This window comes from Aquarana catesbeiana, linkage group LG01 (assembly GCF_042186555.1).
Source record: "Aquarana catesbeiana isolate 2022-GZ linkage group LG01, ASM4218655v1, whole genome shotgun sequence".
Lineage (NCBI taxonomy): Eukaryota > Metazoa > Chordata > Amphibia > Anura > Ranidae > Aquarana > Aquarana catesbeiana.
The window spans coordinates 884,700,766-884,725,910 of NC_133324.1; positions in this window are offsets into that span (position 1 = coordinate 884,700,766).

The following is a 25,145-nucleotide window of genomic DNA, read 5'->3' on the forward strand; positions in this document are numbered from 1 at the left end:
TGACATATATTGGCGTGTGATGGTCGGGAAGTGGTTAGAATTCTGCACTGACTGTCTGTGCGGCTGCCCAGGCTCCCCCTGCAGAGCTGAGTATGCCGGGCCCCTTACAACAGGGCAGGTTGTACTGGCTTACACAGTCCCTGTGTGGGATCACCATGTACAGTATTTGTTTTCATTTCCATTTTATAAGACCCTGCAAGTACAGAAAATACCCTTTGATCTGCAAGAAATGTACTCAGCTTCTAAGTCCTTTAGTCGGATGTCAACACCCAGCATTTTTGATGGCTTAGTAATGCCAGCCTTCTCCGTTTTCTTTTGCTAAATACTCGGGCTCACCCACTCTTCCATCTTCATAACTTAAAGTCCAATCATTCTGTAGTCCAAGAAAAGAACTAGGGTGACTAATTCACAGCAGTGATAACAGCAGAGTTGTGCAGAGGACACAGCACAGCTCTGAATTTCTAATATGATCAACAGTTTTGTTTTTTTTGCACTTATCACACAGATATAACGAAATGCTTTCACTGGTATATTTACCCAGACCAAAAAGGATGCAATAAGAGAAGTTAATTGTTAGTTTGTACATAGAGTTTAATAAAACCCTGGTTCTATTTCTGTATGCTCATTATAACTAAATCACACTTGTTCAACCGGTTTGCAACACCACTCCACCACCCATCCCATTTCATTTTCCTTGAACCAAAAGGTGGTATTCACAGGGGCAGTACTTCAGATTGACTGTCATTATTGCCGCTCCTGCCACTGCATGTACGGATGTGCACGGTGGGAGGAGGGGGTACATTTGGAATCTTCGCTATTGATGCCATAGGACTTTGTTCCAGCACTAGTGGGCAGAAACACCAAAAACACATGCAAGGGCAGGAGCACCCAGGAATTATGGCAGGAAGATTTAGGGAGAGCTAAGTGCCTACGTATCCAAGAGATATAGAAAAAGAAAGGAGTTTATTCTGCCCACCTGGCTCCATCGGTGACTAATTTACAGCCTTATTAGGAACTTAAACCTTTAGGTGTAAGCATTGGTTACACTGCTAAAACTTCCTGGCCTTGCAACAAGCAGCACAATGGATAGATGTCCAGTCCACCGACACACAGCAGTGAGCTGAACAACATTCTAGATCTGCCAAGCCTTCTACTTGAGCTGACTTTCATTGCTAAGTGCCTGAACTTCCTTCTATCCCCACCACTTTAATACATGGAAACATCGGCACTGGGATCAAACCAATTCTGTGTCGTAATCGAACAAATGCTGTCTTTGTTGTAGAAAATTTAATTAAAGGCAGATAAAAATCAAGAAAATATTTCTTGCATTCTTTTAAAATGGAACAAAATGTGCCTACAATTGCAGGTTGAAAAGGACCTGTCTATCTGTTTGCGAAAGGATAACTGAAGACGTATTGTGTGGAATTATCTCTATCTGACCCATCTGTCATATAATACTGTTAGAAACTAGGATGCTATTTCATCTTGAGTTCTTGCCAACAAAAACTCTCTATCTTACACATAGAGCCGCCAGTGGGCCATCATAGCTCTTTTTATAGTTGATGTAACTAAAGCATACATCAATAAACTGCTCTAAGGATGAAGGATAATATTATTTTGTCTTGAAAAGGTGATGAGATCATGATTAAAATATCTTGGAGAAAAAAAAAAAAGATTTTTTTCCTCCAAAGTTGCTTTTTAAAAGCTTTGCATCTGAATGATTTGGATTCACCACTATGTTAGCATGTGATAGGTCAAACCAATTTGATCTTGACCAGTCAACCTGCTCAAGTGCATCAAGGTGAACCAATAAATTGCTGTCTAGGAGACCTTTACCTGTTTTACACTACCTCTCACAATGACTGCAGGGTATTTGATACACAGAGACATGGCCTTAACCTGTAACTTAACACTGAAAAACAGTCATATACGCACAAAAGATTACTAAATGCAACAAAGACTGACAGAGTATTGGCAAGTGATCCATTTGTTCACACCTGTGAGCTGGCGAAAAACAGATTCTGTTCTAAAATGTTGCAATGCAAAATAATTCTTTCTATTTTTCCTTTTTTTTTCTACTGACACTTGATATTTGGCAACTCTATGACCACTATATCATATATTGTTGGAAATTCCCCTTATATTTGTGTCTACGATTTAAGTATTATTACTTACACATAACTGGTGAAAATTAAAACGAATTCTCAGCAACAAGTAATGTTGATCTGTAAATGTGTAAAACTATCTGAGAAATGTTCAAAGTGTTCTAAAAACGAAAAGTTTATTTTACGTTCCTCGTGTTTATTGTAGATACTATTGTATCCTCTTGTCAGACGATTCTAAGCTGAGAAAGCTCATGCTCATTCTTCAGTGTGAGAATACTGCACACCACCTTGCTTCATATAACTTCCTATATTATGTATGTGTAGTGCCATAGGCTTGCGCACAGGATGTGCCGGGTGTGCCTGGGCAGTTATATGAGGCACACTGTGCTGTGCTGTACAGATTTCCCTTGCTGCTTGGCTGCAGAAAAAGGGACTGAGGAATCTCTGTTCTCAGTCCCTTTCTTTGTCTCAAAAGTGAGGCATCAGGGGTCTGTTTAGACGCCTGATATTTCACCAAAGCCCCCCAATGGGGCTCCTAAAACATTGCAAAATAATGATAAAAAATGATTGTAAAAAAATATTGGAAAAAATTATAAAATTGTAAAAAAGTTAACTACTGACACATCCACTGCTCTACTGACACCAACCTCTGTCCCTACTGACTTTGTCCACTGCTCTACTGCTATATATATATATATCTATATATATATATAGATATATCTATATATATATAGATATATCTATATATATATACACATGTATGTGTGTTTGAGTTTTGAGGTGTACACCCTAATGCAAAAGGCTGCACATGCCTATGTGTAGCGCTACCCCCGCAGGAGCTGCTGGTGTTTGGGCCTATTTCCCCCCACTCACACAGTCAGGCACACAGCATTTTCGCCATTCTTCATCTGGCTTAAGAATCAGTTTAGGGGATTATTTGTAGGGTACTTAATGAACAAGAACTTGGATAGGGATATGGAGCATGAGATACCCCAAACTGTAGAACTGTCGAACTTAAGGACTTGCTAAGCTTCTAGATGTTCTGTACAAAAAAATGCAGTCTGTATTGCACAACCTTAGGCTACGCTGTACTGTCTCTTTGCTGAATTGCACAATTCCTGGCTGTATTGCACAGCTCCTGGCTGGATTAGACACACTTAGGTGGTAATGCAGAACTCTTGCACTGGGTCCTAAGGGAAATCACCCCGCAGTCACTTTTCCTCTGTTTAGCAGGATCAAGCACTCACTCACAGAATAGTTTTGTTTTCCTGGCTCTTATCCAGACTCTGACCCAGGCTCTTTCTCTCTCTCTCTCTCTGCTAAGGCTCCCAGCTAAGACTATCTGGGACCATAATGTCTTCCAAAAATAAGGACTCCTGAGGCTTCTCGTCTGTCTCTCTGCCCCAGGGGCAGAGCCCTCAGCACAAGTGTCACCTCCAGCAGGCTAGACCCTGGAACTCTACATCCTGGCTGCCAGGCCTCAGAATCTTTATAGGCTTCCTGGCCATCTGCTAGACACACCTCTCCGGGGAATGGCCAGAGACCCTTAAATATTCAGGCTGGTTGTTCTGCTCTCCCTTCCACTATATTTCTAGAATTCTCCAGAAGACAGGAGGAAGTAGCAGGACAGCAGCCTGTGACACACTGAACAGCCCAAATCAATCAACCTCTGCTCCACTGATTACAGAGTAGCTAACTAAATATACCTAGCAGCCTACTCTAAACTAGGAGGGTTCTACATATGCTTCCTATAACGTCCTATATTATGTACTTTAAAAATTAACCTGTTTTCACACTAATGAATAGGAGAGGTAAAGACGGTGAAGAACCATGCAGCATCATGATCAGCATTTGCTTCCATTTAGAAGACCACTGAAAGGTAAAGGGCCAGCAGAATGCTTAAGAGAAATGTCAATTAAAAGCCACCCAGTAGGCAGGATTTTTCCACTTTGTTAGTTGAAATTGTGAGAGGAAGGGTATTGAGTCAGAAATGGAAACATTTTTGCTCCAAGTTGCTGAACAAAGCAGCAGGAGAGATACTGCACATCATTTCTGCTTGCTGATTGGTTGCTAGAGGTTACTGCACATTACTGCTCATTGATTGGTAGTGGTAGATTACTGCTTATCATTACCGCTCACTGATTGGTTGCTAGAGATTACAGCAATGTGACAACATACCAGTCCTCCTGGGATACAGCTGAAAAATAAATTCTGTTGAGCATGCCGCAGAGAGTAGTGGGCATGACTAGATTGGGTATAAGAATGGCCTAAGCCCCCGTTCACATTGGAGCAACTTGTGCGATTTGACCTGTCAAATCGCATGACAAGTCACACCCTATTGCTGGCAATGGCCATGTTCAAATGCCGCACTGATTTTAAAAAGTAGTCCCTGCACTACTTTTTGGTGTTTTCAGGTGCAACTTGCATAGATATCTGTGCATGAAGCCACACTGATGTCTTCCATATCACACCTGAAGTCGTGCTCACATGCGGCTTTGAAATCATGTGATTTAAGATGAAGTTTACACAATTTCAAAGCCACAGTCAATGTGAACAAGGACTCAAAGGGGATGATTAAACAGAACCACCCCTTGACCACCTACCTCTAAATAAACATAGCAGCTGCATCGTTGACTACACATTGCCTTGACATCAATGCTTAGCTTCACGGTGCCGCCATTAAATTTGCCCATTGATGTCACAGTAGCCGCAGCCACAAGCCAAATGCACAGATAATCACAGACTGCAGATGGATTAAAGGAGATAACTAGAGACTGCAGATGTGACTACAGGAAATAACCAGAGACTGCGGCTGTAACTAGAGGGAATGACCAGAGACTGTGACTACAGGAAATGACCAGAGATTGCGGATGCGACAACAAGAAATGATCAGAGACTGCGGATGCGACTACAAGGAATGACCAGAGACTGTGGATGCGACTACAGGAAATGACCAGAGACTGCGGCTACAGGAAATGACCAGAGACTGCGGATGCGACTACAGGAAAAGACCATAGACTGCGGCTGTGCCTACAGGAAATGACCAGAGACTGCGACTACAGGGAATGACCAGAGACTGCGGCTGCGACTACAGGGAATGACCAGAGACTGCGACTACAGGAAATGACCAGAGACTGTGGATGCGACTACAAGGAATGACCAGAGACTGCGGATGTGACTACAGGGAATGACCAGAGACTGCGACTACAGGAAATTACCATAGACTGCGGATGCAACTACAGGAAAAGATCATAGACTGCGGCTGTGACTACAGGAAATGACCAGAGACTGCGACTACAGGGAATGACCAGAGACTGCGGCTTCGAATGCAGGAAATGACCAGAGACTGCGGCTGCGACTACAGGGAATGACCAGAAACTGCGACTACAGGAAATGACCAGAGACTGCGGCTGCAACTACAGGGAATGACCAGAGACTGCGACTACAGGGAATGACCAGAGACTGCGGCTACAACTACAGAGAATGACCAGAGACTGAGACTACAGGAAATGACCAGAGACTGCGACTACAGGGAATGACCAGAGACTGCGACTACAGGGAATGACCAGAGACTGCGACTACAGGGAATGACCAGAGACTGCAACTACAGGAAATGACCAGAGACTGCGACTACAGGAAATGACCTTAGACTGTGGCTGTGACTACAGGGAATGACCAGAGACTGTGACTACAGGGAATGACCAGAGACTGCGTCTGCGACTACAGGGATTGACCACAGACTGCGGCTGCGACTACAGGGAATGACATAGCATAACAGTGAGTCTACTGTCTACAGACAGTGTGTAACTATTGGCAAAAGACCTACCTGGCCAGCGGGCTCACCTCCCCCCTCTTAGAGGTCCAGGGGTTGGGCTTTCCACAATAAGGGCGGGGCTTTCAGTGGTTTGGGGGCGGGGATCTAAGTGGTCCATAGCGGGGCTGTCAGATCTACAGGAGAGGCACTCTCAGCTCCTCTTTGCACATATAGTCTACATGGGGTGGGGCAGGGCAAGGTCAGAGCGTCAATGGAGCTCTCGGACCCCGCCCCTCCCTGCTGACAGAGCCTCCCTCAGCCCAACAGCCCAGGCCTGCGCACCCGGTGTTTGAACGGTGTAACAGCTGACTCAGGGAGCACACAACAACAGAGTGTGTGAGTCAGTGCCTGCCGAGTGCGGTGATGTAGTTGAAGCACACATGACGTTACTACTTCTGCACTGATGATCTGGGGGGGGGGGTCAACCCTCTAACCCCCCCCCCCCCTTAGCTACGTCCCTGATGCCGAACTCATGGCAAGCATAAAGATCACAATTTAATCTAGTTATATGTTTTCAATAATTTAATAATTTTTTTAATGAGAACCTTCTAAAATGTAATATTAGATACAGCTAATATATGTACATGGATCTATCTTTGTGTTAGCTTCACAGAAGGAGAGAGGGGGGAGCAGTACTAGCAGCTAGTAAGATTCTGCCGCATTGAACAATGTTATAAACATAAAGCTTAGAGATTGTGACCAGAGACAAACACAAAGGCGATTTCATTACTTTGTTGGTGCTCCTTTTTCCAATCACCAGGCTGAATGTGGAACGGCAACTAAGCTGTATGGCTTAGAAGCATTAAGTAGGAAACTATCTTACAGAAAGAAGTAAGGTTAGCGAGAGAGGTTTTAAGCATATCCCAAGCAATTTGTTAACAGATGCTTTTATATTCTATTACCATGGGAATACCTTATTAACAAATAGAGTGATAATATGGAGTGAGGACAGTAGCCTCAGTATTGCTCACTGCTCGTGATATTTTATATTTGTCGCTAGTGATTAGGTTTCAAAATGGCATGCGTTCATCAAGTTCAATGACAAAAAATAATAATAATGCCTCAAAAACTAAATATTAGAAACCAACATCTTCTAAACCCTAGATAATCTAAAAGAAAGCATATGGAATTAAAATAAAATTTTTAAAAAAAGTAGCTAAATTTGCTTTAATAGAGAAGAAAGTCTTTCATTATTCATTTGTGAGATGCAAGAGAGTTAAACCACTTAGGATCTCATGCATTCAAATGTTCTTACAAAAAACTGGAGTTATTTCCCCACAGCTACCAATCAGTGATTCAGACTTTAAGGGTAGGTTTGAATATCCTAATTGTGTGAGGTTTCAGACAAAACTCTAGTTCTTAGTTTGTACATATTGACTTGGGTATTAATGCCTGCTTTGATATAGATTGGCAAGATTGTTGTGCTTTAGTTCCTGGGCTGGACATCTAACCCACTGGGTGCTCCTCCTTATACATTGGAAAACACAAAAATTAAGGGGCTGTTATTTTTCAAGTGTCACTGACAGACATGTTACATTTTTTTTTCTATTTTCTACTATAATGAGAAAAGAATTAATAATTAAAAAAAAAAAGTACCAGTAAAGCCGTGTACACACGAGCGGAATGTCTGACAGAAAAAGTCAGACGGAAGCTTTTCATCATATATTCCGATCGTGTGTAGGCCTCATCGGACTTTTTTTTTTCAAAAATTCTGACGGACCTAGAAATAGAACATGTTCTAAATATTTCCGACGGAACCAATTCTTATCGGGAAAACCACTCGTCTGTATGCTGTATGCTGTTCCGACGGACCAAAAACGACGCATGCTCTGAAGCAAGTACGAGACGGAAGCTATTGGCTACTGGCTATTGAACTTCCTTTTCTAGTCCCGTTGTCCATGCTGTACATCACCGCATTCTGGACGGTCGGACTTTGGTCGGACTTTGGTTTGACCGTGTGTAGGCAAGACCGCTTGAATGGAATTCCGTCGGAGTTCCGTCGGAGAAACCTTCAGAGTTTATTCCGACGGCAAAACCGGTTGTGTGTACAGGGCATAACACCGAAAGTGTGAAACTTTCTAAACTTGAAGGAGGAAGGGTACAGAACAGGAACTTTAGCTTGAAAATATCACCACTAGAGTCTTTAAAGTAATACTAAAGTCTCATTTTTTCTTCTCTAAATGCTTTGCACAGAGCAGGCACGAATCTCCCCTTTTTGGGTCCCTCTTCAGTGCTCCTGACCCCTCCCTCCTGTCAAGTGCCCCCACAGCAAGCAGCTTGCTATGGGGGTACCCAAAGCCGAGCCACAGCTCTGTGTGTCCATTCAGACATGGAGCTGTGGTTCAGCCCCTCCCTTTCTCCCTTCTGATTGGCTAACTGACTTTGATTGACAGCAGTATACAGCTGAGGCATTCATGCAACATTACTGGACAGAGAACTCAGCTAAGTGTTAGGGGGGCTGAGGGGGGGATGCTGCACACAGAAGGCTGAGATTTGAGACAGGGCCGATCCTTGGTGGGTGCACACCCAGGCACCGCATAGGTGGGGAGCAAAAACATAGATAAATAGCACTGTTGCTGGTTGAGAATAACTACAATACACATGTATATAATAAAAAAATTCCGCGCTAGAAGCATATAAAGATAAGCAGCAGTAAACAGTGCGACAACACCAATTAGAACAAAGAAAATTATAAACTGCGCTAAACAAAAATCTTATGTTTGAAGTAAAGTGGTAGTATAACCTAACACCAGCAAATATTTAAGAAATAATATAAAGTCCAGATCTTCAAAATGGTAGGATGTTCAGTTTGAATGTAAATAATATTCCAAATGAGATATGATTGCTCTTACCAGAAATATCAGTGATATGAGCAGATGGCAAAAACCCTGCCAGGGCCTTTGGAATGATAGACCAGTCAGCACCGTCCGTTTTCAAATTAAAACCCCTCAATGGATGCAGGAGAAAAAACAAACAAAAGAAAACTGGCCATAGTGTAGTATATTAAATGTTAGGCATGGACAGACAGACGTACCAAACACCCTGGTGTGCACATAACAACAACCAAAAAGAGGGGAGGGAAGTGAAAAAAAAACCCCACCACCGTGGCTGTAGATTGTGCTTACCGACTCCCGGTGATAAGCAGGCTCTAAATGAGTTGGAAGCGGATCAAAAGTTGGCAAGGAACACGGTAACTGTCTTTCTGGGAAAATCTTCCAGGACAGCAGGCCTACTTCCCACCCGTTGGAGGAGGGAAAATTTTAGAACACTAGAAGGTGAGTGCCTATGAGGAATGATTTCCCTTGTGAACCAGGTTCAGGAGTTACTTCTCTACACATGTCCTCTGGGAAGAAAACTTGTGAATGATGACACAATGTGAGATAAAAACAATGGACAAAAAACCTTTTTGTATTGGCAAAAACAGTCTGTGATCCAGGGCAAGCCTTTAGGGGAAGCGTGAAGCAGGCTCCAGTGACGTGAAAAATAAACAGAAAAAAGCGCCTCCGGGTCAAGATCAGTAAAAGACTTTAATATACAAAAAGAATATGTCCACTTACATAAATGGAAAGGCAAATGGAGCACAGATAATCCTCAGGTAGTGATGTCCCAGCGTGAGTTTACTGTGTGGAGATCTGTCCATGGGAGAGAAGAAAAACAGTCCCGTCCAGCAGGAAGTGTAGACTCTGTCCCAGGGATGAAAACGAGGCTAAGCTTGGATGAGCTGTGGAACGCAGGCCTCTGGCACTTTTTTCTGTTTATTGGGGGCGCAGGTGGGGGCGCTGAAGTGTCAGTGTGCTCCCCTCCCACCTCCTCACATTACTAGGGGGGGAGGTCTCGGGAGGCAGAAGATCAGGCCACCAGCTGACTACCAGGAGGAGAGGTAAGTGAGCCATCAAACCGTGGCTGAGCAAAGTCCTTAGTGGGATGACTGGGGTTGAAATTTGTGAAGAGAGGGTATTTGTGAAGTGTGGAGCATTGGGGTATTTGTGAAGTGTGTGGGGGGGTATTTATGGAGCATGGGGAGGGGGGAATTTGGGGAGCATAGGGGGAATTTGGGCAGTGTGGGGGATATTTGTAAAGTGGGGAGGTTTGTGGAGCGTGGGGGGTATTTGGTAAGTGTGGGGATATTTGTGAAGTGTGGAGGGTGTTTGTGAAGTGTGGAGAGTATTCGTGGAGGAGAGTATTTGTGAAACATGGGGGGTATTTGTGAAGTGTGGGGAGTATTTGTGAGGTGTGGAGGATTTTTTATATGTGAAGCATGGGGGGTATTTGTGAAGTGTGGGGGGTATTTGTGCAGTGGGGGGGAGTATTTGTGGAGTGTGGGGGGTGATGTTGGGAGTTAATAATGCGTCCACTGAGACCAGTGCTGGGGATTAATAATGCATCCACTTACATGAATGCTGGGGTTTAATAATGCATCTGCTGACACCAGTGCAGGGGGTTAACAATGCATCTGCTGACACTAGTGCTGGGGGTTAATAATGCGTCCGCTGACACCAGTGCTGGGGGTTAATGATGCATCCGCTGACACCAGTGCTGGGGGTTAATGATGCATCCACTGATACCAGTGCTGGGGGTTAATGATGCATCCGCTGACACCATGCTTTAAATTAATAATGCATCCGCTGACATCAGTGCTGGGGTTTAATAGTGCGTACGCTGACACCAGTGCTGGGGGTTAATAGTGCGTATGCTGACACCAGTGCTGGGGGTTAACAGTGCGTACGCTGAAACCAGTGCTGGGGGTTAATAGTGCATCCGCTAACACCAGTGCTGGGGGTTAATAGTGCGTCTGCTGACACCAGTGCTGGGGGTTAATAGTGAGTCCGCTGAGACCGGTGCTGGGGGTTAATAGTGCGTCCGCTGAGACCAGTGCTGGGGGTTAACAATGCATCTGCTGACACTAGTGCTGGGGGTTAATAATGCGTCCGCTGACACCAGTGCTGGGGGTTAATAATGTGTCCGCTGACACTAGTGCTGGGGGTTAATGATGCATCCGCTGACACCAGTGCTGGGGGTTAATGATGCATCCGCTGACACTAGTGCTGGGGGTTAATGATGCATCCGCTGACACCAGTGCTGGGGGTTAATGATGCATCCGCTGACACCAGTGCTTTAAATTAATAATGCATCCACTGACACTAGTGCTGGGGGTTAATAGTGCGTACGCTGACACCAGTGCTGGGGGTTAATAGTGCGTATGCTGACACCAGTGCTGGGGGTTAATAGTGCGTACGCTCACACCAGTGCTGGGGGTTAATAATGCATCCGTTGACACCAGTACTGGGGGTTAATGATGCATCCGCTGACACCAGTGCTGGGGGTTAATAGTACGTCCGCTAACACCAGTGCTGGGGGTTGATATTGCATCCGCTGACACCAGTGCTGGGGGTTAATAGTGCGTCCGCTGAGACCAATGCTGGGGGTTAATAGTGCGTCTGCTGAGGCCAGTGCTGGGGGTTAATAGTGCGTCTGCTGAGACCAGTGCTGGGGGTGAATAATGCGTCTGCTGACACCAGTGCTGGGGGTTAATAATGTGTCCGCTGACACCAGTGCTGGGGGTTAAAAATGCGTCCACTGACACCAGTGCTGGGGGTTAATAGTATACCCGCTGAGACTAGTGCTGGAGGTTAATAATGCGTCCACTGACACCAGTGCTGGGGTTTAATAGTACGTCCCCTGACACCAGTGCTGAGGGTTAATAATGCGTCTGCTGACACCAGTGCTGGGGGTTAATAGTGCTATATATTGTTCCTAGAGTCGCCACCACACACACACCACATGAGCTTTTGTATGAAATGCCCGGTGGCGCTGTAACAAAGTCCTGCCTCCTAGACGGCTCCTGTGAGATGGAACACTGATCGAATGCAGTGAAATTAAATCAGTGTGACGTGTATCATAGGAGCCGCGAGCCGGTCTTGGAGGCGGGACTTTGTTACAGTGGCCGCCCAGGAGATTCAAATCCATGCTCCATGACAGCAGGAGATCGTCACCGCTCTGTGTGAACCAGGGGCACTGGTAAGCTGCAATTGGTGGGCACCGGTAGGCTGAAATTGGTGGGCACTGATTAGCTGCATTTGATGGGAACTGATAAGCTGCATTCGGTGGGCACTGGTAGGCTGCAATTGGTGAGCACTGGTAGGCTGCAATTAGTGGGCACTGGCAGGCTGCAATTGGTGGGCACTGATAAGCTGCATTTGATGGGCACTGATAAGCTGCATTTGGTGGGCACTGATAAGGCTGCATTTGGTGGGTACTAGCAGGCTGCAATTGGTGGGCACTGATCAGGCTGCATTTAATGGGCACTGGTAGGCTGCATTTTATGCATTGATCTTTTGTATCGTTTCCGCAGTCTCTGACCATTTTGTGTATCATGTCCACAGTCTCTGACCACCTCTTGTATCATTTCTGCAGTCTCTGACCATCTCTTGTATCATCTCTACAGTCTCTGACCATCTCTTGTAGTTTGTCTGCAGCCTCTGACCATCTCTTGTATCATGTTTGCAGTCTCTGACCATCTATAGCAGGGATATGCAATTAGCAGACCTCCAGCTGTTGCCAAACTACAAGTCCCATCATGCCTCTGCCTCTGGATGTCATGCATGTGGCTGTCAGAGTCTTGCTATGCCTCATGGGACTTGTAGTTCTGCAAGAGCTGGAGGTCCGCTAATTACATATCCCTGATCTATAGTATCATGTCTGCAGTCTCTGACCATCTCTTGTATCATGTCTGCAGTCTCTGACCATCTCCTGTAGTATGTCTGCAGTCTCTGACCATCTCCTGTATCATGTCTGCAGTCTCTGACCATCTCCTGTAATATGTCTGCAGTCTCTGACCATCTCCTGTAATATGTCTGCAGTCTCTGACCATCTCCTGTAGTATGTCTGCAGTCTCTGACCATCTCCTGTAGTATGTCTGCAGTCTCTGACCATCTCCTGTATCATGTCTTCAGTATGTCTGGGGACTCTTTCTAACTGACTCTCTAGCAGAAGCCCTCTCTGTGTCCATCAGAGAGACTCCCCTCCAGGTCCCATTAGTGTACTGTCTTCCAGTATTTTGTTTATTGTTAAGAGATCATGGGAGGATCCCAGGGTAACGAAGACTCCTTAGGGGAGAATCTCCCTGTTTAAGTCATTGCCATAGAAACATTTGTAAAGGGGAGGAGTTAGTAAGATGGCCACGCCCATGTGGGGGCGCCCAAAATATTTCTGCACCCAGGCATCTGTGACGCTAGGATCGGCCCTGGTTTCAGGCCTTCTACCTTTACAATCACTTTAAGAGATACAGGTAGCCAGCGGTGTCTTAGCCCACTAGACTCCAGGTAATGCTAATGAACTACTTTTGCATTGACTGGATTGCACATAAAAAATAATTTAAAGAGACATTATCACCTTTCCAAAAAAATTTCAATAAACCAGTACAACAACTGGAGGGAGCATGTAGCCAGTACAACCCAGTGGAGTCTGGTAAATTAAGAAGAACCAAGCAATTATCACCTTTCCCATTTGGTACTAAGTGTTGATGTCTGTAATAAGACTAGCCCAAACTAATTTATACTCACCCCTCTTGTGCTACACCATTCATCCCTTCCTTGTGACTCCCCACTGTAGAATACCGAGTGTTTCCAGGTATGAGGATGCATGTGACCTCCCATGATGATACACTGTCACGTGACTCATCATATGATGAGGAAGTGATGTCCCTGTTCCCACTGCTGGTATCAGAGCTCATGGAGAATAGTGACATCAACTTCATAATTTCACAATGTTGAGACCTAGCAATTGGCTGCTAGGCCCAAGCACTGCATTATGCGACTAGGTTGCATGTTTCTTCATAACTGGAAGCATTAGGTTTTTTGGTAATGGCAGCAACAAGGTGCACTGTAGAGGTAAATGTAAGGTGGTCAGCTTTGCATAGACACTTTGTCCTCCTTAAAAAAATGTATTCTATGTAGATACCAATGATGTAAAGAAATGTAGCCCAGACCATGTCAGATTTCAACTGCATGGGTCAGTTTGCATGTTTCTACAACAGACCACAACATTTATAATATAAAACTTATCTCGTCTTATGACTGTAATGGACAATACTTGAAAACTGCAGCTTAAACAAATAAATTTTTCAATTGAAAAATCAATAGACTGTGTAATGGGGTCGTATCTTAATAGCCATAGGGCAGCCACCAGGATTATCATTACCATTGTTTTGGCCTTTATTAATTTATGTTTTGCCTTTTATTGAAAAATCTATGTAAACTACAGTCATGAGGGAACACCTTTCCATTCGGTTGCTTTTTACTTGTACCTAAATTATTTAGTTTCACTAATGAATTTATATTGCTCCAGGATCATCATGGTAGTCTAGACATATGTGTAAGACACTGGCAGAACAAATGGCATCATTTGATAGCACCCAGTCTACAATAACAATATTAAAAGATTGTAAGCAATTAGGTTTTCAACACTGAAAAGAACATTCAGCAGGTTTAGAATGCTAACTTGGTAACTTTGGCAGATGCCAGCACTCCTGATGAGTTTATGAGTAGCTTTGGGCAAGTGGAAGGTTCTGTGAGCTGCTTGGCATCATTCATGACTGGTTGATATAAAAGAAACAGTCACATATAGTACAAGATAATCTCTGGGTAGGGGTAAAAAAGCCTAGTCCATGCCTCCACTCTGCAACTAAGCTATGGCTTTTATAAAAATAGAAAAAAACTACCTAAATCCCCCAAATTATTATCAGAATCTGTAGACACATGGCATAACAGGTCCCAAGTCTGCTATTTCATGTCTGTTGTGGAGAAGGGTCCTTCTTCATGAGCCCAATTACTCTGTGGTGATGTAGATGCTTCCAATGGCTGTAGGAAGAGTCTACAGGTGGGCTTGTAACAGGGGCCTGAAGACTCCATGGGCAGCATTATGACCTCACAACATGAAGAGCAGTGACAAGACTGATTGGCAGACTTCTCCCACAGTGGTGAACCACCAATATCTAAAATAGATTAATGCCACAGTGGGTCATGTTACAATGGACTCAGTTTAGTAAAAAAAATATATATGTATTTTTTTTTTTATTGTGAATGGGTGGGAGGATGGTAAATAGTTATTATTAATCAACAACAATGACAGTTTCTAAACTTTAAGGTTCCGTTGGGTGTATCAAAGCTGCACCACTTAGAGGTGGGCTGGTTTTCCCCCCCAGTGCCATACCTGCTTTTTGTTTCCTTTTCAGCCTCTCTAGTATAAGTATAAACTTGTTATTTTTAGACCTTCTGAGTAGTGGCGGCTGGTGCTCCATTTTTTTGGTGGGGGGGGGGGGGGGCAGGGGTCCCTGAAGGAGTGATTGAATCTATTGATGTTCAGTCTATTTTGTGTATTTTTTAAATCGGTTTCCTTGAGTGTAACCGCTTGGTAAATTGGATAGTACGCAGTGCATTTGGGATCTCTTTTGTTTCATGTGCATTCATTTATGTCCCTTTTCAGGATGTGACACACTTCCAGTCACTACTACACCATTTGACTCCCTACAACACCAACATACCAATTTTAAGTAAGCAATGTGATCATATTTTGGTAGCTTCTGTGCACCTTTTTGATGCAGATTTTCTAATATAACTATTGTAGACATATGATTTATGTTTACTTTATAGCTTTTGTAGCCCCTTACCCTCCTCTGCTGGAGGTCCAGCATCTGATCTTGGTATCCCTGGTGGTTGGCTTATGTGGTGCTATGAGACAAACCATGTCCATTATCTCTCTACATCTCATGCCTTATTTTTCACACATAGAGGCAAGGACTTCTTGGAACTTGAGCTTGCCTGGTGGCTGTAACCTTACTAAACAGTGTTCAAATTATAGTTTGTATATTTTCCAGCATCTTGACTTTTTTGATTCTTTCTGTTGTTTTTTCTTTTTTATTAGTATTCACTATCACACTTTTCCTGAAAAAGCCAGATTGGTGAAACATGTAGAACTACAAGCATGATAAGAGATTCTTCTTGTTTATTGAACACCAATGTTTTTAATTGGATTTGTAAATAAAAATGTGTACATTTTTAACAGTTGTTTGCGTTATCAAGTAGTATGCACCTAAAAATAATCCATCTTTTTATACCCTCTTTTTCTACCAATCCTTATGTACATATGGACAGATGGAGTACAACACAGCATGGCTTAGGTGACATCACGCTTGGCATTGAACAAAACAAAAAATACTGGTAAACCCAGTGTTATTTTATCACTTTTGGATGGCCTTGCTATTTAATGGCCAATTTATTTTCCTAAACAGACAGTCAGGTCCATAAATATTGGGACATCAACACAATTCTAATCTTTTTGGCTCTATACACCACCACAATGGATTTGAAATAAAACAAACAAGATGTGCTTTAACTGCAGACTTTCAGATTTAATTTGAGGGTATTTACATCCAAATCAGGTGAACGGTGTAGGAATTACAACAGTTTGTATATGTGCCTCCTACTTTTTAAGGAACCAAAAGTAATGGGACAGATTAACAATTATCCATCAAACTTTCACTTTTTAATACTTGCTTGCAAATCCTTTGTAGTTAATTACAGCCTGAAGTCTGGAACGCATAGACATCACCAGACGCTGGGTTTCATCCCTGGTGATGCTCTGCCAGGCCTCTACTGCAACTGTCTTCAGTTCCTGCTTGTTCTTGGGGCATTCTCCCTTCCGTTTTGTCTTCAGCAAGTGAAATGCATGCTCAATCAGATTCAGGTCAGGTGATTGGGGTGAAGGGACCAAAAGTAATGGGACAGATTAACAATTATCCATCAAACTTTCACTTTTTAATACTTGCTTGCAAATCCTTTGTAGTTAATTACAGCCTGAAGTCTGGAACGCATAGACATCACCAGACGCTGGGTTTCATCCCTGGTGATGCTCTGCCAGGCCTCTACTGCAACTGTCTTCAGTTCCTGCTTGTTCTTGGGGCATTCTCCCTTCCGTTTTGTCTTCAGCAAGTGAAATGCATGCTCAATCAGATTCAGGTCAGGTGATTGACTTGGCCATTGCATAACATTCCACTTCTTTCCCTTAAAAAACTCTTTGGTTGCTTTCGCAGTATGCTTCCGGTCATTGTCCATCTGCACTGTGAAGCGCCATCCAATGAGTTCTGAAGCATTTTGCTGAATATGAGCATATAATATTGCCCGAAACACTTCAGAGTTCATCCTGCTGCTTTTGTCAGCAGTCATATCATCAATAAATACAAGAGAACCAGTTCCATTGGCAGCCATACATGCCCACGCCATGACACTACCACCACCATGCTTCACTGATGAGGTGGTATGCTTTGGATCATGAGCAGTTCCTTTCCTTCTCCATACACTTCTCTTCCCATCACTCTGGTACAAATTGATCTTGGTCTCATCTGTCCATAGGATGTTGTTGTTTCAGAACTGTGAAGGCTTTTTTAGATGTTGTTTGGCAAACTCTAATCTGGCCTTCCTGTTTTTGAGGCTCACCAATGGTTTACATCTTGTGGTGAACCCTCTGTATTCACTCTGGTGATGTCTTCTCTTGATTGTTGACTTTGACACACATACACCTACCTCCTGGATAGTGTTCTTGATCTGGCTAACTGTTGTGAAGGGTGTTTTCTTCACCAGGGAAAGAATTCTTCGGTCATCCACCACAGTTATTTTCCGTGGTCTTCCAGGTCTTTTGGTGTTGCTGAGCTCACCGGTGCATTCTTTCTTTTTAAGGATGTTGCAAACAGTTGATTTGGCCACAGCTAATGTTTTTGCTATCTCTCTGATGGGTTTGTTTTGTTTTTTCAGCCTAATGAAGGTTTGCTCTACTGATAGTGACAGCTCTTTGGATCTCATATTGAGAGTTGACCGCAACAGATTCTAAATGCAAATAGCACACTTGAAATGAACTCTGGACCTTTTATCTGTTCCTTGTAAATGGGATAATGAGGGAATAACACACACCTGGCCATGGAACAGCTGAGCAGCCAATTGTCCCATTACTTTTGGTCCCTTAAAAAGTGGGAGGCACATATACAAACTGTTGTCATTCCTACGCCGTTCACGTTATTTTGGATGTAAATAGCCTCAAATTAAAGCTGAAAGTCTGCAGTTAAAGCACATCTTGTTCGTTTCATTTCAAATCCATTGTGGTGGTGTATAGAGCCAAAAAGATTAGAACCGTGTTGATGTCCCAATATTTATGGACCTGACTGTAGATGACTGTATCTAAACCCAAGAACAAAAATAAAATATATTTAAACTTACCAGTCCTGAAGAATGGTGGCTGCATCAGTTTTTTTCCTGTATTGTTTTAAAACAGATTGCACAAAACCACTTCAAAAACACAACCCCACATTTCAGGGATGATGCAGTTTTTATCCAGAAATAAAATTTAGAGTGCAATACTTCAGAAACAATATCCACACATGTAGTAGAGAGGCTAGACAGAATGTAAGCTGCTTACTTGCTGCAATGTAAGAGGGAAGGACTAGGCAGGTTTTCTCATTAAGTAAAAATTAGAGTGTATTATTTCAGAGACAACAGCCATACGTTGTGTACAGAATCACTGCACAGTATGCAAACCTTTTTACTAGGCCACAATTTAAGAAGAAGAAACCAGGCAGGTAGCTGCAAACTAGGAGACACAGAGCATGATTTACCTTGCAACAAACATTAGAAACTTTGCAGCTGAGGCTCAGCTATGTAAACATTATGTATGGCATATTAGAGTGTCTGATCATTAGAATAGGCTTTAAACTTTGAGGTGCAATGCAGAATTTACCCTGGGGGTGGGGGCAAATTACAAGGTAAATTGTAGATGGGAGAATTAGTTGCAGACATTTTCTAATCATTGCTGATCCAAAACTGGTTCATTTTTATAAAGGTAAGCTGGCAGCTGTGCCAGAGGACAGGCAGATTTGTCCCTCTGTCCCATAACTCTCTGCTCCACTAAATGCCCTCAGAGACAGCACAACACTGGCTGCAGGACAAGCCAAACGTTCTATTGTGTACTATTGTGCGAGCTCTGGCTAGTGCTTGTGGTCAGTGGTCCAACCTGAGCATCCAAAAGTCCATGGGGTCCTCAGACTAAAGTCAATGTCTGTTTATGTCCTGAATCTCATGTAGTTAGAGATCATATGGCTTAGACACTGCTTGTAACTACCACCTGCAGCCAGGTCTGTCTGATGTATTAGGAAAAACAACTTAAAAGCATCATTGAGGCAGCCACCACCTCTGCTTCTTCTCCTTTTAGAGATCTGAGGATAAGAGTCACATTGGGCATAAATGGGAATCCTGACACTTCCTGGAAATGCAGCCAAGAGGTTCTTCTGTAGTGCTTCTTCAAAGTGGAACATTTTTTGTCCCCTATAGAATGGTAACATGAGATCTGTTATTTTCCCCTTTTATCTAGGGTCCACAAGGGTGACAAACCAGCAATGGTTCCTCTCCTTCATGGCCTGAATCCTGCGGTCCTTGCACAAGCATGAAGAGCCCATTTTCCACAAATTACCTGAAAGAGGGGATCCTTGTCTGTGTCATTTAAAACAAAAGCATCCTTTAACCATCACACCCCGTCCATGTTTGGGAGGAGTGAAATGTACCTTTGGAAGCCTACCTCATTTCCTTCTTCGCCTCCTCACTATTGACAATTTAAGCCTCCTCCTCCTACTTGTATTCCTTCTCTGCCTCCTGCTGTCTTTGCCTCTCAGGAATGGAGGTAGAAGTCAAGGGATCCTGCTGGCCCTGAGACAGCAGGAAGTTCTCCTCTTCCTGATGCTGCTGTGCCCCCAGTGCCTGGTCTATTACAATTTGCAGTGTCCACCTGAGGGATATTGTCACTAAGCCCCGCCTCATAGTGGCTCACTATTATGGTCATCTTTCCAAAGTTTTAAAGCTTAGTGGGTTTCTGGCAAGATCAACAGGTATACTTGCACGTATGAAACAATATATAAAAAAAAAATGTTTTCAATGATATACAATATTTAGGAGACCAAACTAAGAGAAGTTCATTGTGGGTTTACATATAAAGTTCCATAAGCCAGGCTATCCAATTCACCTACTTGGTGATAATTGTGTTTACCTTCCCTTTATGTTGACAGTAACCCTGATGCTTCTTATGATGAGCTGAACAATGATGTCTCAGTACGTTCTGCTTTTGGTTGATCAAGATTGACTGGAAAGACACCAGTAGTGGAAAAAATGTTGAACAGTATCTATAGCTTTAGGCTTCACGTCAGGTTGATGGAAAGTACTAAAAACGATTTATTTACTGGAGTGACTGCAAAAGGGAGATTAAGATGAGAACAGAGCAAACATGCTCAAGGCATGAAATGAGAAAATGCACAGCCATTAAATTTGACACCCGTAAAGAACCATCTGCAATAAAAGTTCTTAAATTACATTACATTTTCTTTATCTGTAGAATATGCTGTTACTCATACACTTAAGCTTCACTATTGTTGTAAAAGGGATAAAATGAGATTGATGTTACACTCAAATCTAGAGGGCATAACTTGTATACTGGCGTTTGTACATTGGAAACCTTGCCAAAAGGAATTTAATATTTTATAACAGGTACGTGCATTATTAAGACAGGTGAAAAAAATCATGAAACCATTGAGCAGTAGCTTGAACCATCAATATAATCTTGTTCACTGCAAAAAACAAAACCTTTTTAAGGTTGAGTCTCTTTGAAACTAGTGTTTCAGATTTTGGTTTGAGCATTAAGATACTTTCAAATCTTTTCACCCAAGATTCATGCATTTTTCCAACAGAATCTAAATTGAAAAATGCGTGAACCTTGTGTGAAAACATTTATAAATAGAACCCTTAAAGTGTATCTCTTTCTATGACTTTTTTCATTTTGAATAGAATAGGGAGGATGAACCCCCTTTAGACAGTTGTCACTGGGGTGGGTGTCCCTATGGGAGGATTTTTTCTCACCCCCTGTTCTGGTAAGAACCATAAAATCTTGGACCGTAACTTTCTGTCCCAGTTTGGGTGGTAACCAGCACAAATAGAGAGGGTAAATATCCCCCCAGTGAGGCTACAGACTACAACAGAGATATGCAATTAGCGGACCTCCAGCTGTTGCAAAACTACAAGTCCCATCAAGCCTCTGCCTCTGGGTGTCAGGCTTGTGGCTGTCAGAGTCTTGCTATGTCTCTTGGGACTTGTAGTTCTGCAACAGCTGGAGGTCCGCTAATTGCATATCCCTGGACTACAATAAAAAACTGGCAGAGGTCTACTTGTTCTTTACTTATTCAAAACTAGAAAATTATTAGAAAAGGTTTTGGCTAGAGATACACTTTTAATTAAATTGTTCCTGGTAATTTAGCAGATAACAACATTTGGACTACTAAGTCTGTCCCTCCCTTCTAATACATGAAATAGAGGGAAGGTGTTCTGTAATCCTCAGAGAGAGCTGGAAATAATGAAAATTTTAGTAGCATAGATAGAAAGCACAGAAAGTTATAGGCTGATAAGATTTGCGACATGATCTACAATATTTTTTGCACTTGTACCACTTTGCACCAAAAGGGACAACATGTACATACAATTTAAAACACATCTGCTTAGCTAACACAAGGAAGACTCATGCTTTCTGTTGAATTTTTATTCTGTTCATATTACAGAGGACTGACTCAACAGGCAAAGTGGGAACTTAGCAGCGTTGATGGACAGGAATGAATATTTATTAGATGTGCTTATCACAACCAATTTTATTAAGTTAAACGATAAAACACAGCACATCCCTGCCTTTTTACCACCCTGAAGAAATTAAAAAGGAAGAAATTTGCTATGTTACAGAGTTGCTACCTAGGGCAGGAGAGTATTGAAAAAGGAGGAGCAGGTGAGACATGTCCTAGGAATTGGACAAGTGGGAGCCGAAATCTATGGTTGCTGTCCATGTTCAGGGATCAAATGAACATTGCAGATTCAATTCTGAAAATCAAATATCTGCAATGTTCGAATGCACTGAACTCAGCACAAGAAGTGTGCATTATTATATGGGTAATGCAGTAATTTTGCAGCAATCGTGCAGCCCCCAATGCCTTTTAAAATTGGAGGCTACCTTGTAACGTGTGGTCTCCCCTTGGAAAGCATCCTCTAAGCAGGCATACTAACCTTTCATAATGCACTCCTGATGCCAAGATTCACCCAGTAGTTCAAGGTATGTGGAAACATGACATTCCCTGCATTATCTAAAAGCTACTCCTGATGCCTAGATAACCAGTTTCCAGTGCTGTCACATTGGGATAGGGAGTCACTCACTGGGCCCAGCACAGGGTTGACTTTTGGGAAAAAAATGCACAGATATCTGGGTCCAGGCAGCGAATCAAAATGGAAGGACAGCCTTGGGAAACTTCGTTAAACTTGTCTATGGCGCCTTCTATAAAAAATAAAATGTTGTCTGCTATTGGCAAAATATAAATTACTGGTAAAATCCAAATCTTTGATAAAGAAAAAAAAGAATGGGTTCTCCCCTATCTGGTTTAAATGTTCATGGTCTAAGGGAAGTTGAAAAGGATGTAATACTTACTTTAAAGCAGAACTAAACCCTCCTATTCTTTACAGCCAAAGAGGCTGCCATCTAATGCCCTGTACACACGATTGGAATTTTCGTCGGAAAAACCTTGGATGGTTTTTCCAACAGAATTCCGCTCAAGCTTGGCTTGCATACACACGGTCTTTTTGACCGTCAAGAACGCGGTGACGTACAACACGTACGACGGCACCAGAAAATGGAAGTTCCATACGAAGCTATGCATGTTTTTTTGATCGTCAAAATTGCATACAGACGAACTGAATTTCCGATAGGAGCTTTTTCCGCAGGAAAAATAGAGAACCTGCTCTCAATCGTAAATTCTGCCAGCAAAAGTCCGACAGTCGGAATTTCCGACCAAAAGCTCACATCAGACTTTTGCTGGTGGAATTTCTAATCGTGTGTACGGGGCATTAGCCTCTGATTGATCTGCAACTGCCATGGTGCTGCAAATATGATCAGTTATGACCCCAGCCATTTAATGGTTTGGCAGTTTTGTTGAAAGCAAAAGCAAATGTGACACTTAGCATTCCTTACATGCTGGGAATGTAACTGATTTTTCAGACTGTTAAATCTTCTGAATATGCTTGTTGTCTGGCTAGTACACTAACCAACTGAGGTTAATAAGCTTTGAGTCACTGATCTGAAATCATAAGGATATCTATAAAGTCAGACATCCTTATTTGCATAATTGTCCCAGTTAAAGAGGAAGTAAACGCATCTTTTTTTTTTTTTCTTTTTCCTGATCTGCAAAGTAAAGGCAAAATGTGCTAGTGTGCATCGCATTCTAGCAAATTATGTGAAACCTACCTGAAAACGAAACCCCTATTGTAAGCGCTGGAGGCCGCATCCATCTTCACCCGTCTTCCTTTTGGGTCATCGGACTCCGGCTGTGTGACTGGCCAGAGCCAAATGACATCACTTCCGCACATGCGCATGGGAGCCGCCGGTCATGGCACAGGGCCCTGAAGAAACTGTACGGGTGGCCATTCCTTCAGAGCGCATACAGTAAATACAATAAATATCTCCTAAATGGTGCACGTTTAGGAGATATTTACAGTACCTATTGGTAAGTCTTATTATAGGCTTAGCTATAGATATAAACAATCCATGAATGTTTACTTCCTCTTTAAGGGACTCAAAGCAGTGAAATCAAAGGATAAATATGAAGGCCAGGAAACTAATATTTGCATAGACAACGTTGTCTTTTAGTGGTGGATGGTGGAGGGATCTTTTAATTTATGTTTTTTGTGATATTTTGTAAATTTTCTATAATACATTTTTGTAAATTTGATTATTAATTTTGTATTGTGATACTATTTCCCTTTGGCTCCATTATGTTGTATCTTGAACTATGCCCTATATCTTGCAAGGGTTCTGTCTCTTCAACTAACATTTGCAGCATGAGCAGTGCCAGGGTCAGCCTCCAAGTCTGTCTCAGTAAAAGTTTCCTTGAAACTTTGGAAGATTTTCGTAAATATTTTAGTAGGCAGTTTAAAGACAAACAGCGGCATTCAAAATATTGCAACACCTATTACATTACGATTCCAGTTTAATTCATAACTCATTGTTTCTTATGAGTTTCTGAATTGTGCCTTTCCTTATTAAATACATAGTGCAATTGTGCCATTCCTTATTAAATGCATAGTGAGCTTAGTTTCCATATAATGCTTGCATAATGTCTTCTTACAGTAAATGCTGCAATATAAATTTAACCGGCAACTCTATGATATGAAAACTCCTGCTCCAGGCACTACAATGACAAGTTGTTTTCTTGTTGTAACTCAGTCAGGAGTTTTACAGTCTTGACAGAATATCTGATAGGAACAAGACTTCAACCATCAGTTCTAACTTATTTGTCATTCTGTTAAAACATAAATGATGGGAATTAGAGCTGCGGATCAGAATGGAAATGAAGTTTGAAGGGTGCAATGCCTCTGTCTGTGGATTGCAAATGCATTCAAAGTATTTTACTTTGATTCTATAAATAGCCATATCTCACTGTTGCTTGTCTGTCTCTGCCTTTTAAAATCATGCTTTGGTGATAACATTTGTTACTAGTAATATATTTAATAAGTGATGTTTGTGTGCTTTGCATCAATCTTTTTTTAATTGCAGAGCATATTGAATTTCACCAGCAGGTGGTGCTGCAGGGGATATTTGTAATAATGACTTCTTACCAAGCAGAAACTAAAGCTATATGGAAGGTGGGAGGAGGGTGTTCTTAGAGCAGTGATGGCGAACCTTGGCACACGAGATGTTTTGGAACTACTTTTTCCATGATGCTCATGCACTCTGCAGTGTAGTTGAGCATCATGGGAAATGTAGTTCCAAAACATCTGGGGTACCAAGGTTCACCATTTCTGTCTTGGAGCAAGCTGTTGCAAGACAAAAATATAGGCTACTGTTACTAATCTATCATGCAAATTCTAGTGTCTTGGCTGTAACGCTCATCCTCTTTATTAGGTACCAAAGTGCTGGCTGCCAATGGAGAGAGGGCTTCCCTTGTAGCTAAGTTCCAAACTCCCCTGGAGGCGAGACAGGAGGCGTCAGGCCCAAAGTAGCACAGGTCACCTTCAGAGTTGCTTGCAGAAAAGGCTCAGGAAAACCGCTGATCTGCTGCAGGCAGGTGGCACATGTGAGATGTAGCAGGGAATTAGAGTCACTGAGACAGAGGG